This window comes from Amblyomma maculatum, chromosome 9 (assembly GCF_055883805.1).
Source record: "Amblyomma maculatum isolate TAMU_Amacu chromosome 9, ASM5588380v1, whole genome shotgun sequence".
In the NCBI taxonomy this organism is placed as follows: domain Eukaryota; kingdom Metazoa; phylum Arthropoda; class Arachnida; order Ixodida; family Ixodidae; genus Amblyomma; species Amblyomma maculatum.
Genome location: NC_139352.1, coordinates 81,338,859 through 81,352,144, shown reverse-complemented (window position 1 = coordinate 81,352,144; position 13,286 = coordinate 81,338,859). Strand labels below are relative to the sequence as shown.

Genomic DNA, 13,286 nt, shown 5'->3' with positions numbered 1-13,286 from the left:
ACTGTTCGAATGGTTCTTTGCACTTTTCACAGCACCTGGCTTCCTCGTGCAGTACATATCTCATTCTCAGCAGCTGTCGGAACAAGTACCAGATGGTTCTTGCCAGTGATTCGCTACAGGATGAACGCAGCCACGTAATTTATTAAGTTCATTATTAGCTGTCCAGCGGAGCCAGGAATTCTTAGCACCCCCTGCTGCGTCACAGGTCTGACCGCCGCCATGGTCAGTTGTTCCGCAGCCGCTGGTGACTGAGGGCCGGGGTTTTGTGGAGCTTATGATGAGAAGTCAGCTGGACAGGCCGCCATTGGAAACTGACCCTGGCAACGTTTAACGCTAGAACCCTAGCTAGTGAAGCTAGTTTAGCAGTGCTCTTACAGGAACTAGAGGGTATGACATGGGATGTCATAGGGCTTAGTGAGGGTAGGAGGCCAAATGAGGCATATACTTTACTGAAGGATGGGCATGCAGTGTGTTATCGAGGTTTACCAGAGAGGCGACAACTAGGAGTAGGTTTCCTTGTCAATAAGTACATAGCGGGTAATATAGACGAATTCTGTAGTAATAATGAGAGGGTGGCAGGCATCGTAATTAGGCTTAATAAGCGGTATAAACTGAAGGTTGTACATGCCTATGCACCTCGATGTAATTATGATGACCAGGCAGTTGTACGAAGATGTAGAATCGGCAATGCGAAAAGTAAAGACGCAGTATACTGTATTAATGGGCGACTTCAATGCCAAGGTAGGGAAAAAGCAGGCAGGAGATCAGGCAGTAGGTGACTATGGCATTGGTTCTAGGAATAGCAGGGGGGAGTTACTAGTTGAGTTTGCAGAGCGCAATAATTTACGAATCATGAATACTTCTTCAGCAAACGGAAGAATCGGAAATGAATATGGAAAAGTCCTAACGGGGAGACTAAAAATGAAATCGACTTCATAATGTGTTCAATCCCCGCCATTATGCAAGATGTAGAGGTAATCGGGAAAGTGCGATGCAGTGACCACAGGATGGTGAGGTCCCGAATTAGCCTAAATCTGAAGAAGGAACGCAACAGATTAGTAAGAAAGAAACCCATCAACGAATTAGTGGTGAAGGGGAGGGCAGAAGAGTTCAGGATCTCGCTACAGAATAGGTATTCAGCTCTAACCGAGGATGGTGACGTTACCCTAGAAGCAAGGAACAATAATTTCACAGATATCATTACTGAGTGCACGGTAGAAGTAGGCGGTAGGAGAGTTAGAGAGGATACCGGTAAGCTGTCTAAGGAGACGAAAGATTTGATTAAGAAACGCCAGAGTATGAAAGCTTCCAATCCAACAGACCAGATCGAATTGGCCGATGTATCAAAACTAATCAATAAGCGCAAGGTGGCCGATATAAGGAAGTATAACATGGAGAACATTGAGCATGCTGTAAAGAACAGGGGAAGCCTTAAAGCGGTAAAGAAGAAATGGGGCATAGGCAGAAACCAGATGTATGCATAAAGGGACAAGGCGGGCAACGTCATCACGAACATGGACAAGATAGTCAAAGTAGCTGAGGAGTTCTATACAGAAGTCTACAGTAGCCAAAGTAGTCAGGACCGTAATGAGATTGGCGGTAGGGAAAAACAGTCAGACGTTCCACCATTGACGAAGGACGAGGTCAAGAAAGCACTAGAAACTATGAAAAGGGGGAAATCAGCCGGAGAGGATCAGATAACTACAGATTTGCTGAAGGACGGGGGGGATATCGTGCTAGAAAAACTGGCCGCCCTGTATACGCAGTGCCTGGTGTCATCGACGGTACCGGAACCATGGAAGAATGCAAACATTATTCTCATTCATAAGAAAGGGGACTCTAAGGACCTTAAAAATTAGACCAATCAGCTTACTGTCTGTTGCTTATAAGGTATTTACTAAGGTAATCGCTAATAGAATCAGGACAGCCTTAGACTGCAATCAAGCAAAGGATCAAGCAGGGCTTCGGAAACGGTGCTCTACTATCGATCATATCAATACCATCTATCAGGTGATAGAAAAATGCTCGGAATATATCCAACCCTTATAAATAGCATTGATTGATTACGAAAAAAGCATTTGACTCAGTTGAAACCTCGGCGGTGATGCAGGCATTGCGAAATCAGGGAGTAGACGAGCCGTACGTGAAAGTGCTGGAAGATATATATTGGCTGCACAGCAACTATAGTTCTGCATAACGAAAGTAACAAAATTCCCTTAAAGAAAGCTGTTAGACACAATTTCCCCAGTACTATTCACAGCTTGCTTAGAGGAAGTATTCAGAGACGTGCAATGGGAGCATGCAGTTAGGGATAAGGGTAGATGGAGAATACCTCAGTAATCTGCGATTTGCTGATGACATTGCCTTGCTAAGCAACTCGGGGGATAAATTGCAAATAATGATTGATGACCTAGACAGGAAAAGTAGAAAGGTAGGATTGAAAATCAATATGCAGAAGACTAAAGTAATGTTCAACAGCCTCGGGAAGGGACAGCAGTTTACATTAGGTAGCGAAGTACTGGAAGTAGTAGGCGAATATGTCTACTTAGGACAGGTAGTAACCGCAGATCCGGAAAATGAAAAGGAAATAACAAGAAGAATAAGATTGGGATGGAGCGCATTTGGCAAGCACTCGCAGCTTATGACTAGCAGCTTACCGGTATCGCTCAAGAGGAAAGTATACAACAGTTGCATCTTGCCTGTACTCACCTATGGGGCTGAAACGTGGAGGCTAACCAAGATAGTTCTACTTAAGTTGAGGACAACCCAGAGAGCTATGGAACGAAAAATGGTAGGGGTAACATTAGGAGTTAGGAAGCGTGCACAGTGGGTCAGAGAAATAACTCAAGTTACCGACATTCCAGTGGAACGTAAGAAGAAATGGACACGGGCAGGACATGTAGTGCGAAGAGAGGATAACCGATGATCGCTTTGGGTAACAAACTGGATTCCAAGGGAAGGAAAGCGTAGCAGGGGGCGGCAGAAAGTTAGGTGGGCGGATGAGATTAAGAAGTTCGCAGGGGTCAAGTGGATGCAGCTAGCACTAGAACCGGGTTAAGTGGAGAAATATGGGAGAGGCCTTTGCCCTGCAGTGGGTAGAATATTTTTTAGGTGAGGGTGAAGGCGAGGGAGGCCCAGGAAAATTCTTAGGGTGAGGGAGGACTGCCGATTGGAAAGTGACGGCGAGGGAGGAAAGTCGAAAATGAGGGCATTTGTCCATCTCTGATCTTGCGTACTAAGATGCTGCCTAAACCCTATGACCTCCCGGGGCCATAGCTCATTCTCCTCCATGTATCTGGTCAGTCTTCACTGAATCACGTTTTAGAATAGTTTACCTACACATGATGTGAGTGATATTGGTCTCAAATTATCGATCGTCGGAGGTTTTCCGGGTTTGGGTATTAGCACTATCTCAGCAAATTTCCAGTGCTCTGGAATTTCGAGCTCCAGTGGAGCCGGGCACACGATGACCAGAATCATCCCAGCAAAATCGCTGCTGCAGGAGAGGGCCCCGGGGATTCCACGCGCTAAGTTCCTCGCTGCTTTGAGTGTATACGCGAAAATGCCATAGCGTCAGGTGAATGATCGGTACACGAAAGGCTGTAGGGGGTGCACCCGCCGTAGCTATGTTCCATAAGGACCCCTGCCCCTCCCCTTTTTCGACTTTCGTTTAATAACTATGGTGCCAATTTGGCCAGAATGTTTTGCCATTGCGAAGGGCTAGTATTCGAGACGCAGTGCATTAAAGGGAGGGAGTTTAGTTGCTATGTCGGAGAAGCGTACCAGTGATCCCTGAATCGAAACATTTAATTGTACTCCTCCGCCGGTGTAAAACAACTCCTCTATTAACTATTAACTTGTAGCGTGTATTAAAGTGATAAGCTAGGTTAATTTATAAAGATTAGCACTTAGCGCAGCGTAAAAAGAAAGCCAGGCTTGAGCACTGTATTTTTGTGCTGTCGTCGACTTTATGCGCTCTTACATGTGAACTTCATTAAGCATGTTGTTCTCGAAACTGCTTCTGTGCCTTGTTTTATACTCGGTAAGAAGACAGCGAAAGAAGACAACCATAGATGAGCATACGACACAAAAGAGCGCTACTATCAACTGATTTTATTTCGGTTGTGGTTGTTTTTTTGCGCTGTCTTCTTACTGAATGTGATTAATCAACTAGCCCAGCACCTGGCTTTATTGAAGCCCTGTTTTAGCTCTCTCATTTCCAGGGGAGTAGCGTCACCGTATAGTTTCGCTATCGGCTACTGCTAAGAAGCGGCTTCGGAGAAGTTAGGCTCATAGCAGGCAGAGAACAGTTCTGTGATAAACGTGAACAAAAATCCTGATGTTGGTTTACCAATTCGTAACTAGCGCTCTGATGTATGTGATGTATGGATGTGAGAGTTGGACTGTGAAGAAGGCTGACCGCCGAAGAATTGACGCGTTTGAATTGTGGTGCTGGCAAAGACTCTTGAGAGTTCCTTGGACTGCCAGAAGATCAAATCAGTCGATATTGTCGACCATTAACCCTGAATGCTCATTGGAGGGTCAAATTTTAAAGTTAAGCTACTTTGGTCATCTGATGAGAAGAGAGGAGTCGCTGGAGAAAGATTTGATGTTGGGAAAGGTTGAGGGTCGCCGGAGAAGGGGTAGGCAGCGAACGAGATGGTTAGATGGCATCCTCGAGGCACTGCAGATGAAGTTATGTGATGTAAGGAAGATAGTGAGAGACCGGAAAGCGTGGCGTGACATGGTCCATAGGGTCACGAAGAGTCGGACACGACTGAACGACTAAACTGAACTGAACTAGCGCTCTAGCAATTATTATGACTTTTGTCTATGTAAACCTACAGACATGTAGTTAGGGACAGGTCGTAAGAATACAACCTGCGAACGTTCCTTATAGGTTGGTTGGTTGGGTTTGTTTTGGCGTTTAACGTCCCAAAGCGAATCAGGCTATGATAGACGCCATAGTGGAGAGCTCCGGGAATTTCGACCACCTGGGGTTTTAATGGGCACTGATATCGCATAAGACCGGGTGCTTTTCCTTCCACCTCCATCGCAAGCGTCCGCCTGAATGACCTGAATGAAAGCACGTTATCTTGCATCAATCGTGACTCCCGAGCAGTTTGGCAGGTCCTGACGCTTTACGAATGTTTTGCCAATAGCAATAAATTGTACCGGCTATATTACTGCAGATTTCGTTGCCGGATTACTATTACGAACTGCAGCAGTGAAGACCCATCGTCACAGAAGAAATTGATAAACAACCGAATTACGATTCTAAACACTTCTTACAGATATATAATACCCCCCCCCCCCTTTCCCTCCCCTTCATTTCATATCCTGGACTTCGTAATTGGCAGCACCTTTCTTAGGGGTCGTTTCTTCTCTGAAGTAATACTGTGGTATGAAGCACTTCTACAATCAGCATTTCCGAAACGGAATGAACGCGATACTGCAGGTATACACAACACGCTAACAGAGAGAGGAAAGTTAGAGACAGAACTGATTCATTTCAGAAGGCGGATATGTACAGGGTGGTCCTAAATATGTGCGAACACCGCGAAGCGTCAGCGCATCCGGCGCGGCCGCGCATAGAAGCAAAGTGGCTTAGAGGAGGTTATTCGTGTCGTCTGCTACACCACGGAATCGCACCGTGTTTCTTTGCTGACAAGCGCACCGAATTGTGTACTGCCAGCGGCCAAACGCGCCGAGATCGCGTTATCGCGGTTCACTCACTGCAGCGTTTGCTCAGTCCTATAGAAGGATATCAATTGACCTATCGTACTAGCTTGAGCATGGTAATGTCTTATCCACCGGCAAGGCTGATGGGCTTCTGTAAATGAATGCTATGCTAAGCCGCAAGTCTGCCTTAATGAGTGGTGATCAGATGATTTCACAAAGCTCGTTCCATGGCATCTTTATGTTCATCGTCTGACAATCGAGATGCTATCAATATTTTTTGCCTTTATTTTATTTATTTGTGCTAAAAAACTGTACACGAACAGTTGGTTAGACCCATAGCCTTTACGGCTAGTAATGGGTCCAAATGAAAAACAAGTGCAATGTTAGTGCAGACCTTGTAAAGAAAAACTTCAAAATTAACACACACAATCAATTCATTCCGACAGTTCCGTGAAATTTAGATAGTGTCTTAGAGTCCGAAAAATTATTTTTTTCCTTAACTTCATTTGGGGACTTCATTCCCCACATGGACTCCACTATATCCTTAGTCTCCGGCAGTACATATTATAACAAGATGGTAAATTAAATAGGTTGTTAGTTGCAGCTCTTGTTTGTTTCATTGGTAATCTAAATAAACTATGGGGCAGGGGGTTGTTAGATTTTACTACAGTGTTAACTATTTCAGCCATCTTCAGTTTATATGCCATTGATAGCGGTAAGATGCGAAGCTGCTGAAAAAGTGGCCTACTGGGGTATGTACTATTTGAATAAGTTATCATACGAATAGTTCGTTTTTGAAGGCGAGAAACAGGATCTAGGTATGTTTTATATGTACCATTCCATGTTTCTAGAAAATAGGGCAACTCACTGTGCACAAAGGCAAAATACAGGATTCGCAAAATTGGAAGACCAAAGCAGTCCCTGGCCTTTAGTAAAACATGACAACCATAGGCTAATTTGGAGCAAACGTTATTAATTTGTTCTTTCCAGTGCATATCAGACGCGAACAGGACACCAAGATACTTGTATTGGGGTACCCTCAGCAGATTCGTGTTGTCGATAGTTAGAGATATGTGTTCGTAGTTGATGTTCTTTCCGCGCGAGTGAAATACGGTGTACTTTATTTTCTCAGTATTAAGGGTTAGCCGATTACTTTTAAACCACTGTGAAACTCGATTAAGCTCTTCATTAATGATGCGTTTAAGTACCTCTAAATTTTCTCCTGTAAAAAGTAATGCGGTGTCATCGGCATATATTACAGCTTTTGAATATTTGAACGCTGATGGAAGGTCAATAATATACAGGGAAAGGAATAGCGGCCCAAGCACGGAACCCTGCGGCACACCTAGATTAATGTTTTGCGGTAGTGAGGTTACATTGTTCACGACAACATTTTGTTTCCGTTATGAACAATAACTCTTAATTAGATCCCAAATTTTCCCTCTGAAACCGTAGGCTTCCAATTTTTGTTGTAGTATTGTGTGATCAACCGTATCAAAGGCTTTTGATATGTCTAAATATAGTACTATGGCCAGTTTGCTATTATGCAGTGCAGTATTTATCAGTTGTGTGAGAACAAGAACTGCGGATGACGTTGACCTTTGTGGCCTGAAGCCGTGCTGATTATGAGATACAATGTTATGCTTATTCAGAAAATTTTGTATACGTTTACAAAGCACCTTTTCAAAAACTCTATTAACTGCATTTAACACCGATATTGGTCTATAGTTTCGCAAATCAGATCGCTCACCGCCTTTATAAATAAGTACAATCTTTGCAACGTTCAGTTCGTCAGGATATATCCCATCTGCCAATGAGTGGTTAAATATATGTAGTAGATGGATTGCTAATATATCAATGTTGTTTTTTATTAGTCTAACGAGTATTGCATCAGGTCCTGCCGCCTTGCCGGCTGAAAGGCTACCCACTGCAGTGATTATTCCTTCTATTTCTATGTCAGGCAGAGCAAACGTGTTGTTAACACACTCCGGCATCTTCGCCGTAGGTGAGTCAGCATGAATCCGTAAGCCCAATGGAGGTAAAATAGGTATTAAATGGTTCAGCGGTGTCTTCGTCAATTGTCTCGGGAAGTGTTACTGCACTGGATCGCAGGCCGATTGCGTTGTTCACTATGTCCCAAACGTTTTTTTTTTTTTTTGTATTTCGATGCGCCTGTTTCACCAGGGATGAATAATATTCCATTCTTCTTTTTCTCATAAGAGATACTGACAAGTTCCTGCAACGCTTAAACTGGGTTAGGTAGTACTCGTTTGATCTCAACTGCTTCCCTTTGTGATGCCATTTGTCCTTACCTTGTAACACGGCTAATATTTCAGTATTCATCCAAGGACATGTTGGCTGGCTGTATTTATCAGTGTACGGCAGAGAGCTCTGTTCGATGGCATTTTTAAGGATATCTAAAAAGTTCTTCCACTCCGTATTGACGTTTTCATCATACATCGTAGTGAAGTCCGTTTGTTCTAATATTTCACGTGTGCTACATTGTTTATTTTGTTACGAATTTTACACTTTACACGAAGAGTACGAAAGCCACTTCTTCCTTTGTTCCTTCTTAATTCTGCTGTCCCAGTGGTACACACTAGCAGAGTAAGGACAGTGTTCTTTCGCGCTGCAGCAGACCACACGAAGCACCACCTCCAGGCCCCTGTGCGCTTCCGCCAATTTCCATCGATGCGCGGCCGCACCGGATGCGCTGACGCTCCGCGGAGCGCGGCCACGCTTCGCGTTGTTCGCACATATTTAGTGCCACATGGGGAGACTATCCAGGTGTGTCACATGAAGGCACGATGCCACTTCTGAACTCTGTGTTGAACATAACTTCCCTGCGTCTTCCATATCTATTACCGCTACACCGTATGCGTACAAAACTAGCACCAGCAGCAACAGGCATCCACCCTTCGGATGCCTGGGGGACAGCGAGAGGAGATGCTGTGCCTAAAAGGCACACCACCTCCCCTTGTCCACCACACACGGCGGCTAAGTGTACAGCCGGACTCTGGTAGGGTCCGGAACGACACCAGTAGGAATCTCGGTCCCCGCAACACAGCGATCGAAGGCAGAAGCGCTGCAGGCGCCGGGATTCGAACCAGCGTCTTCGCGTGTGCGAGCTCAGCACGTTACCCACTTCGCTACCGTGTGGCACGGCTTCGAGGTGACATTCAGAATAGGTGTTGCGGGGGGGATGAAGCGGTCATACCGGAGCATGCGCCGTGCTTACTTGCTACTTTTTACGTGATAGTGCGAACATGAAGCATATCTCGCGATATCGAATGCAGCCGCTGTAACTTTCGTGCCTGGTCATGCATGATTACTGGATTACCTTGTCACTTAATTCCGTGCTTCGCTGTCCAGACGGCGGATATAAGAAAGATGCAAACAAGGAGAACGTGCCTATGTTTTAATGATGGGCGTGCTGTTTGGTACTTTTATAGTGAAGTTCGCTTTTGATGACGTTAACGTAAAGAGACGGGGAATAGACCGGTTGAATTCTTATTCTGCTGACAGCAGATTGATTTTATAGCATGCATATAATTTTTTTTTCTCGGCATCGATATGCCATGTATGAAAGACCCGATAAGAAGGTTGAAGTAAGGGATGGGTACAGTAAATATGGGTTGGAAGCGTTCACATGAAGCAAAATTGAAAACGACTGCCAATATATAAGTGAAATTCGACAAGTACGGGTACGTGGAGATAAAAAATACAAATACAAATACAAATAACTTGATTTAGCATGAACACTGATTATACAGTACTCGTGATACTGCAGGGTGCTAGCAAAAAGCCTGCGATGGCTTGACAAAGGCTAGCACCCCGCTTACAGTGCAATACAGCAGCGGACAAAACGCAACAAACAAGAAAAAGCTATTATAAACATAACGACGGCTTTATATATTACAAAGTACGTTTAGAGGATGGGACTAATATTGGGTGGTACAGAACTGCATGTGTTGCCAATATTTTGATTTGAGGACATATACTGTTGTATAGATTAGCTGGACTTGTTAACAGAGGAATTAAGAGCTTGTGGTAGCATGTACATCAACATTTGGCGGCCATAGTTGGCACGGGTATGGGGAATCTTCCAAATCTGACTGCTTCGTGTGCCATACGTTTTTTCAACGGGAGTCAGAGTTGGAAGTGTTTCAAGGAAAAGGAATTTATGCGATAATTATGATAAGGTTCTAGCAGAATTGCGTTGAACAGGTTCGGTAATGGTTTTAATCTAAGGTCATGCAATATAGGTTCTGTGTGTGCGTCATAGGGTTCATTAGAAATGATTCTTGGTACGCTACGAGTGCTTTGAGATGTGCAGGTTGTCGGGGGAACGTAGGGCGTGTACGCAAACGTGGATTTATCTATATATATGCAGGTATCTGCGAAACATGAAAAGGCTGAGGTTATGGCGACGAAGTACGAGGCATCACACCCGGATTTCACACTGTGGTTTGGTTTGTCGAGTTTAACGTCCCAAAGTGACTCGAGCTATCAGAGACGCCATACTGGAGGGCTCCAGAAATTTCGACCACCTGGGGCTCTTTAACGCGCAGTGATACACACAGCACACGTGCGCCTTGCTTTCATCTCTATCGAAAGCGGCCTTCGAGGCCGGGATTTGATCCCGCGTACTTTGGCACAGTTGTCGAGCACCTTAACCACCGGGACACCTCGGTGGGGTAGATCGAATTCGACGGCTGAATTCATACCGTCATTACTCTTTCGGTCGCTCCATTGTAAACCTTGCAACGTTTTTATAAGTTTTTTATCCTTCTCTGAATCAGGCACGCGCCATTCATACCGTGTGTCCTGGCTAACTTCGACCAAGGTTTTCAAACTACAGTTAGCCCTAGCCCAGTGAAACAAATTCAGAGATTTGCAGAGTCCCATATGCTAACCTCCTATATTTTTGTTCACTGCAGTGAATTAATATACACTAATTAGCTAACTCTTTATGAACTTCGGCGAAAACGTGTCAATGCAAAAGTTGATCTCGAAAAACGGCTAGCTACGTTGTCCCCATCACGCTACAACTTCCGCCGCCCTATTTACAATTCTTCAAAAAATAATGTCACGTGACCAGCCAAATTCGCTAAATGCGCACAACCAGCGTCATCGTAGAGAATTTTCCTTATTGAGCCAGCAATAAAAGAATGGGGAGTAATAGTAGATGGGGGCATGGCAGTCCCTATGAAATGGTGGGGACTTGTAAGGAAATATAGTAAACTGAACTTGGGAAATCTAATCAACAGCTTTCTCACGCTTTATACAATACTTTCTTGGAAAGGAGGCCATTCTGGTCAACGAAGGAGGGACTAGTAGGAGCAGGGTGTTCAACAACTCTGGGATAGCGCCCGGCGTCAGTAATCAAGAACTTGCACTACGAAAAACACCGTTGAAGCCGAAACAGCCCCTCCCATGAAAGCGTATGTATGATGGGAAGTGGTATGCTTCCATTGCTCTCTGAAATGTTTAACAGGGTGCCTTTTCGCGAACGTTGATGGCTTCTCTTCGCAGCTGCAGGATGATGTTACCTTTCGTTATTCTTCCGCCGCTTGTAACATAAGTTTAAGGAAAAATGTACAGGAAGCACACTTCGGGGCTTTGCAGCTGCGTTTCAAGAGATTGCTCCGCAAAAATATCTTTTGATATTCATGCCGACTGCAGCAGCTTGTGCTGCAGTCGGCTAAAGGCCAGGACATCGCCATGTCGCATGCACCTCGCGTTGACCGTTATGATCGGCCCGCAACAACTCGCACACGCACCTATAGGTCGCCCAATAGGAAGCGAAAAAAGAACATTACGACTGAACAAAGCTGTGGTTGTAACCAGGAGACAGCAAAAATGGTTTTAGACGTCACCGCGGAGTGTTATCCCCCTGGCCCAAACCTAATTTCGCCAATGCATGTTCACAATTCCACACACTGCGTCTGGAAGGTCGTGGCTGCACAATCTGCGAGGTGCGTTGCTCTGGTTATCAGAATGATAAAGAAAAAAAAACTGGAATGTATCAGCATGGTGTAAGAGAGCAATACATTTGCCGTAAAAACAAGTTCAGCCTAAGGAAAGCCAAAGAGAGGTCTCCTTTGTATCCATTCACATTATTTTGGCCAGTCTTATATAAGGCCTGATTGCGGTCTGGCTGAAAAACAATCATTAAAGCACACCCGGTAAAGTAAATATTGCAGAGGCGGTTAAACAATTCTCACTGCTATAACCCCTCCCCGCATTCTAACTTTCCCCGTTTCCATTTTGTTTGTGAACCCCGCCCCCCTTCCCACCCGACCAGTTAAATACGTCTTATTCGCGAGCCTGAACACCAACGTGTTGCAGCCTAAGCTGGCGAATATCGGCTCCAGTGTAGTGTCGTTGACGTAAAAAATGTGAAACTTGTGCTTCTTCTTGAGGAATAATGGGCGGTCGAACGTTTCGCACGTTCCGGGAAACGTGTACACCGGGATCGTGGTGCTGCTGAAGCACTTTTCACTGAGCTCCTTTACCAAGCCGATGCAGTCTATGCGGCTTGCCGCCGGGATGCCGATGCGTTCGTAGACGCTCTCGTAGTGGCGAAGATGCTAGCACGTCAGTATAACGGTGCTGTGCTGTCCAAGGTATTCCAGCACTCGGCGCACCAAAGCGAGCGTCTGCTTGTTGTCCTTCAGGTCCAGGTTATAGAGCCTGGATAAGGCCATCAACGCCAGAGCCAGCGACAGCTGCACTCTGGCGCTCGCGCTGCACGACGCGATGGCCGCGTCAGGCTCGCCGAGCTCGACAATACGCACAAGAGACTCGTGACGCGCGGTACGTCCTGGCTCCGTGAAGCACGGCTAGCAGGCAGATTATTTCCCGGCCAGTGAGTGTCTCTAGGAGACCACCGGCATGAGGAGCGTAGCCGATGTTCCGCAGCCACTGTCGGTAGTGAAGTTGAAGTGACGTGGGGTCCAGGTAGGCGTCGCCGGACTTCGGAAACATCCCGCCGCCAAGGACGCCGAGTAGAGTAGTTCTGCCGGTGCCCAGGACGCCCACGAAGCCGAGGCACTCGCCGCTACGCATCGCAAAGGTGATGCTGTCGATGGCCGGATGAAGCCGTACGTCTTCCTTAAGCTGCGCACGAGCAGTGTGTGCTGTTCGAAGTTGCGCTTTTTGCAGATGTCCTCTACCTGCTGCTTTTCTTTCGCGACGTTTTCGTCAGCTGAAGTCTCCAGGAAAGCGGTGCTTGTAGGGGCTGGTTCGTGCATCTAAAAACGCGACCAAAGCAGTTGCAGCAGCTTCGAATTGAGAAAGGTCACCAGGGCGAAAGAAATTCCTCCTTCGAGAACCAGGGAAAGTACTTCGAACAGGCCCGTGTTAAGGCTGACGCTAAAAGGCTCCAGTTGGTCGGCTGAGTGTGCGTTGAATACAAGCGAAATGTTACTCACAGTGCTACAGGCTGTTTATATGGCAAAAACATTGCTGCCTAGTAACTCCGAAACATTATAAGACCCCTGACTACAGCGGCTGCAAGACGGTTTTAGTATTATTAATTTGCATTAACATATACAAATTAATTGCTGAACCTTTTTCGCCGTACTCCCCTCTCTCCGAGT

The 13,286-nt window shown here is 45.7% G+C and overlaps 1 pseudogene; it reads right to left on the bottom strand.

Annotated features, from left to right (window-relative positions):
* LOC146179571 (uncharacterized) overlaps positions 1 to 12,753 on the bottom strand; it is an 84,413-nt pseudogene extending 71,660 nt beyond the window's left edge.
* Positions 12,754 to 13,286: the final 533 nt, after the last annotated feature.